The 6,146-nt window shown below is 45.0% G+C and overlaps 1 protein-coding gene across 40 annotated transcripts in view; it reads left to right on the plus strand.

Moving 5' to 3' along the window:
• The window catches only part of MAP2 (microtubule associated protein 2), a 224,041-nt gene that overhangs the window by 82,298 nt on the left and 135,597 nt on the right, over positions 1–6,146 (plus strand). For 33 of the 40 annotated variants that reach the window (XM_017829599.1, XM_017829600.1, XM_017829566.1 and 30 more), the window contains one exon: positions 4,663–4,728. The gene's annotated coding sequence lies outside the window, so the exon portion shown is untranslated. The other 7 variants (XM_017829571.1, XM_017829577.1, XM_017829581.1 and 4 more) reach the window with 6 other exon arrangements.

Consider the following 6,146-nt stretch of genomic DNA (forward strand, 5'->3'; position numbering starts at 1 on the left):
GACTAAAGATTTCCTAAGAAAGCCAAAGAATGCATTTATTTGGTAACTTCAAAGGGTTCAGTGCAGAATTGGTTGTTCTGAAAAGCAGGCCTAGGAGGATTTAAATATCCTATATCTTCCAGCTTGATTTCAGTGACATGCTGGCAGAGAGTGAAATAGAAGATCCCTTTCTAGGTATTCCACATATCAGTTATTTAGTTGAGGAGAATCAGCTTGGATTCACAACAGAAAGATTGTGCCTGAAAGTATCTGTCTGAAAAGTTTAAAACAAATAAGCTGAAGTAGGGGAAAGGGGGGACACAATTTGCCTGGGATTTGAAGGCTCGTTTATACAACCACGCTGCACAGAAGCCCATGCCGTGTCAGCGGGTGGTTTAATGGGTGCAGGAGAGCTGGCTGTGATACTCGGTGTGAGGAGCTGCCTTTGCATGGATGCTGGGAAGGGGCAATGTCACCAGGACAGGCCTGTTTTACTGGTAGCCTGGGAGGAAAGGCAGGTGAGTTGCATGAAGATGTTCAGTCTGCTGTGGATACAGAGCTGGGGGCGCCACTGCTGTAAAGGAAACAGTGTGATTGAAAAGACCCTGGCGGGGCTGCATAAGGTGGGTAGATCAGCCATTGACTGAAACCAAAACCAGGGTCCCCCTGCCCCCTGAAACTTTTTAACGTGCCTTGAAATCCTTTGCACCCACAGAGGCTGCTAACTCAGCCTGCAGCTTTTGCTGACTCCTCCCCATGCTCTCAGTTGTCAGTAACCATGGAGATACAGATGGTGACTCCAACCTCAGCCTCCCTCACCGTGTAGCCCTGGTGAAAGAGCTGCTGTGCTGTACTGCCTGTGTTTTTCTAGAATTAATTAATGCCCTTCTATCCTGGTTTTTCCCCACCTCAAGAAGGAGGGGAGGGGAAAATAAAAGGAAGTTTTTCCCTCAAATGGCTGGTAAAACACGATAGTCTGATGTTTATTACTGCTGCAGAAGATCAGACAATACTGACAATAGTTACGGAGTCTGGTGAAGCACCTGTCTCCTCCCAAGCTCTCCAGCAGGCAACCATCCCCAGCACTGTTTCAAGTGGTAAGACAATAGCAAATGAAAAGAAAATTCCCTGTTCCAAGGCTATTTTTACCAGAGTGGTGCAGTTCCTGTTCAGTAGACTTATTCCTCTTAATCTACATCACGGATGATATTGGATGCTATTTTAGGCATTGCATAAAATGTTCACCCAGTCTTTGCTAAAAAAGAAGCAACCAACCCACAAGTCCTTTGTTAAATGCTGGTTGCAAGACTTCAGCAGTGGTTTGGGTGGAAAGATCTTAGACTGGGGTTCTGGAAGCATCTTGCTTGGTTTGGGAACAGAAGTTGTGTGTGACCTTGGGTCACAACCACCCCCATGATTGGTTGGTTGGTTGGTTTGTTTTTCCATTATCCTGAAAATGAGGAGAACACTACCACTGTCTCTTTAGGGTTTGGGCTCTTCTAAGTAATCTGTTGCGATGGAAGTCTGTCTCCTGCTCTCTCCAGCATCTTGCAGAGAAGGAGCCAGTTTGCAGCTGGATTTTCTAAGCCCTCTTACAGTGCAGTAATGAAACCGAGTGCACTGTCTTGTGTGAATATCAGAATTAAAGAGAAACACCCACCTGCACAGGTGAAATCTTTTAGAGTTTGGACCAGGCTTCAGTCGCAGTCTCACCACCTCCTTTACTGAGACTGTAAATGTCTTTACTCCTCTTCAAGAGGTACCGTGCTGAAAATGTAATTTAAACATTTCCAGGTCTTTGACTTATCAACTTCCTAATGCTTGTATTTTCACTGCATTGATTTTATGTGATGAGTTTCATGCTTTTGTGGCTAAGCCGGAAAAGCATGAGGTTAAATCTCAGGGCTAAGTGTTCTCTGTGTTCCAGCATTTGCCTGGATTAGGCCCTTCATCCCTGACTCCTCTGCCTTTGTCTTGTCAGAAATGTTTTTATAGGTGTATGAAAGACATATCGCAGGGCAGGCAGAACAAACTCGATGATTGAGATGCTCTTTTATTTACAGTATCTTATGATGAAGCCATTTACCATGGGCTGTTTTGGTAGATTGTGTCCTTGGAAATGCTTGCATGGGCAGATCAAAAGAGACTTGGATGGCTGGTTGAAGGTTTATCCATAGGCTCCAGGGTGTAGGACAAAGCCTGACAATACATATCTGTCCCTTATGAGCCACGTGAGTTCTGTCAGGAACATCCGAGAGAAAATACGGGACAGTTTTCAGGACTTCTTGCTATCCCTCCACCACCCCAACTCCCTGGTGTTGTTTCTGGGGCCTCCCAGAGCTCCTGGCTACTTTGGGGGAAGTGTGGCTGTGAAGGGGAGCTGAAGAAGTGAGGGAGGGACCAAGGCAACGCTGTGAACAAACACCAACCGTTAAATGGTGGAGCTGAGGAAGACGAGGGCAGGATTAGGGTTTCCTTGGTTTCTGCAGGGAATGAGCTCTGCAGTGGGAGGTTTGGCAGCAGCAGGCACCCCTTCTGATGAGTCACAGGACGCTTTTTCAGAGGAAGGGTCTGAGAATTGCACTAGTGCCACTCTTGCTCGTTTTTTTCTGTTCACTCCAAAGGCCTTTTTGCTGCCATGGGGTACCTGCTGCACTGCTATCCTTGTCCCATACAGCCTGTCTTTGGAGCTACCTTCCTCCATTTCCTCATTCTCCTCTCCGCTGCGGTGGTTTAAAAACTTGTCAGGTCAGGATGGAGATGCTTTGTAGTCACCAAGATCTGTTTATAGCAGCGAGGGTGGAAGTTGTGGTTGATACAAAGTTTGATGGATGTGTGAAGTCATCTTGTCATTGTTGTGGGGGAAGACAGTAGGGAATCAATTCCCTTTGCAGCCCTCTACCCCTAAAGCTTTGGGAGAGTGACCCTGGAATTCTTTGAGAAATTTGTTACTCCTTCCTGCAAGGCCCTTGTCCCTTTCAAAGGTAAATGGTGTTCGTTAGACCTCTCCCAAAATTTGTGGTAGGGAGATATTTCATTTTCCTCTCAATATCCTTCCCTCTCAAGTACTCTGCTGACACAGGGACTGAGAAGCACCAGCTGCCAAGTGGATCTAGTTGACTTGTGTGTCCTGACTGCAGGGAAATTTAAGCTTGTCTTCAGTCCTTAAGAGTGTGGTCAGGCTCATTGGTTATTCCTGAATGCTCCTTCACTGGTTATGCTGTTTCATTACAAACTTCCAATGCTCAAAAACAAACCAGTTCATCTTTTAACTTTTACTCACTCTATTAAAAATTTAGTCCTCTACACCTTCTTGGCTGTCCCTCCCCAGTTGTGCTGTCACCTCCCACAACACTGGGTGGTATCTGAATTCACGGGTCCCTTTTCCTACTGAGATTAATATTGTCCTGGAGGAAGCCTTGAAATAGAGAGATGAGATCAAAGCAGGCACAACAGCTGAATAGTGGCGGTAAAACTGGACCCCTCACAGCAACTCGGTTTTGAGCGGAACTGTGCAGTGAGCCCTGTTCTGCTCCTGTATTAGTCCTGAAGTGTCCCTGCTTGCCCCTACAGTCCTGCAGGACTTCTGCATTTTCCCTGGTTTTATTTCCCCTTGGTGTGAGTAAGCAAATGCAAGGCTCAAATAACAGCATAGTCAAGCTGGTTCCAACATGCGAGCAGAAGCATTAGATAGAAACATAAAGGGGGAGAGCGAATCACCCTCCTAATCCGTAATGCAGAAAACGCTAAATCCCTCCAGCCCTCCTTTTCAGCATGGACCCTCCATAAAACCTGTCTGGGATTTGGATCGGCATCGTGGCGGAACCCGGGTGTGCTGCTGCTTGTGTGCAGTGCGTGCCTGTGTGCCTTTGGCAGCAGCACAAAAGAAACCAGTTGATGATATTCATAGGATTAAAGGCCCGATTCATGGGGACACACTTGGTTGGATGCAATTAAAATGCCTGTCAGGCATTTGATACCAGCAACTCCTTGACAAACTGCTTCAGCAGCCGCGAGGTGCAGCATCCTACTGTAAGTGGATGATGGCGGAGCGGGCTGGTTTGTCATCGTTCTCGAAATTTCTGTGGCCAGAGAACTCCCTCTTCCTCTCCCACTCACCCTCTTTTCCTTTTCACCACTGCGGGGACTTCTTCTGATTTGCAGTTTTCCTTTTCCTGACGTACACATGGTAGATACAAGCTGGTGGCTTGCAGACTGCGTCTGTCTGGAGATAGGCAGCAAGCCGATGGATAACAACACTCCAGGAGAATGATTATGCAGCAGTTATTTAAGGATAGGCTTTTGTGGTATGGCAGCACGTGAGCTGGTAACGATTTTATTTTAAAAATGTCAGCTTTGTTTGCTTGTTGAGAATTTGAAAGAGCTATGCCTTTATGCTGAAGCTTTTTGGATTTAGTCTGCTGTAGATTAAATTCTGTAGTGGTGCACGCTGGATGAATTAAAATGAATAGGTAATAAACTTCTGTGGGTTTGTTTTTAAATATATTGATGCATACATAATGTGTATTATATGTACACACACCTTCATACACACAGGCTTGTTTATGCATCTGTGTCTTTGTACAATAGAAGAAAAACTTCTTATAGCTGAAGACTGTTTTTCAGCTAAAATTAAGTGATTTCAGTTTATTTTTTGCCCCTCCCTTTGTTTTTTATTAACAGATTCTTCAGCATATAGTCTCGGACACAACGCGCCGATTGGAATCTGCTTGTTCACCGGCTGGAAAGGTAGGACACCTCTGTTTAATGTGGGAATGAATGTGATACAGGGTGTGGGCTGTGCTTTTTTTATTTTGATTTTTCTTTCTTGATTGAAACAATAGATGTTTTTCTTCATTGTGTCCAGCTGTGTTTTGTGGCAGCTTTGCGGAGATTTTCAAATTGCTTTGGCAGGCGCTGTGAAGTTATTTTTGATGTGTATGCATACGCTCTAGCTAATTAATTAGTCCTTTCGGCTGCAGCTACCACAGGGCGAGATACAAACCCGAGTGCTTGTCTATTGTCTGCTTTACTATAGTGAGAGTGCAGGGCTGTCTCCCATCATACCAGATTTGGGGACGTGATAATATTGATTTTAACATCAGCAAGGACAGGGTTAAACTTGCTGGCTTGCTGAGAGCAGGTACAGTCTATCACAGCGGAAAACATAATGCTGGATTCAGACTGTATCACTTCCATGGGAGAGGGAAACTTCTTTTAACCCGTGCACTGCTGCCAAAAACCATGTGTGCTTCAGCTCAGGGCTTTAATGCTTTTATGATTTTTTTTTTTTCCAGCAGCCTGACAGGGCATGGTAGTGCAGGGTGAGCATCTGTCTTATGGCTTTTTGACACACCCCTGGCACTTCAGAAATTATGTCTGTGTATCAAAATGAAGAAAGCAAGCTGGTTTTTTTTTGACAGTGTCACTGCTAGTTCCCAGGAAAGTTTATTGTCCTCTTCTCCGTAATACCTTCTGGCTTTGGTAGCTTTAACCCTTTGATGCTGTAAAGGAAAGAGGGAGATAAAACCTTGCAGAATAGAAAACATTAAGTGACTTTGTATTGAACTCTCAGATGTGTTCAGGTAGTTAAGGAATACAGATCTCAGTGATTTGCAGTGGGGACTGTGCCCTTAAAAAAAATCTAAGCAGGATTGAAAATCTGCTCCCTCCACCTTGATGGAGAGAGAGAAAGGTATATCCATCTTCAGTTAACTTCTCAGGTGCCAGTTCTCACCTAACACCTACCAAACCAGACTTTATGATGTGTTGTTCTTCCCAGGTGCCCTATAGGTGATCATACTTCTTAGCCCTGCATTTAGACCTGGAGGGAATGTGTGTGTTTGTAGGGCAGCAATCAAAATGTGTGTTTGTCTTTATTCTGAAGTTTCAGGGGGCCTTTTGAAAACTAGAATAAAACAGCTGAGAAATTCTTCAGGAAAGGCAGTTATGTTTCATAAGCCTGGACTCCTGAAATGGCCAGTGTGGGTCCCCAGACAGGCAAAAACCCCAAGTGAGAACCTGGGCATTGGCAAGGATGGGGAGCACTGCTAGCAGGAATGCATCCCTCAGAAAGGAGATGAATATTGCAATAAATTGGTAGGGCTGGCTGATAGGTGCTGCTTCCTGGTAGAAAGCATTTGTGAATTTTTCAGGATATTCTCTCC

This window comes from Lepidothrix coronata, unplaced genomic scaffold (assembly GCF_001604755.1).
Source record: "Lepidothrix coronata isolate B3197 unplaced genomic scaffold, Lepidothrix_coronata-1.0 Scaffold165, whole genome shotgun sequence".
NCBI lineage: Eukaryota > Metazoa > Chordata > Aves > Passeriformes > Pipridae > Lepidothrix > Lepidothrix coronata.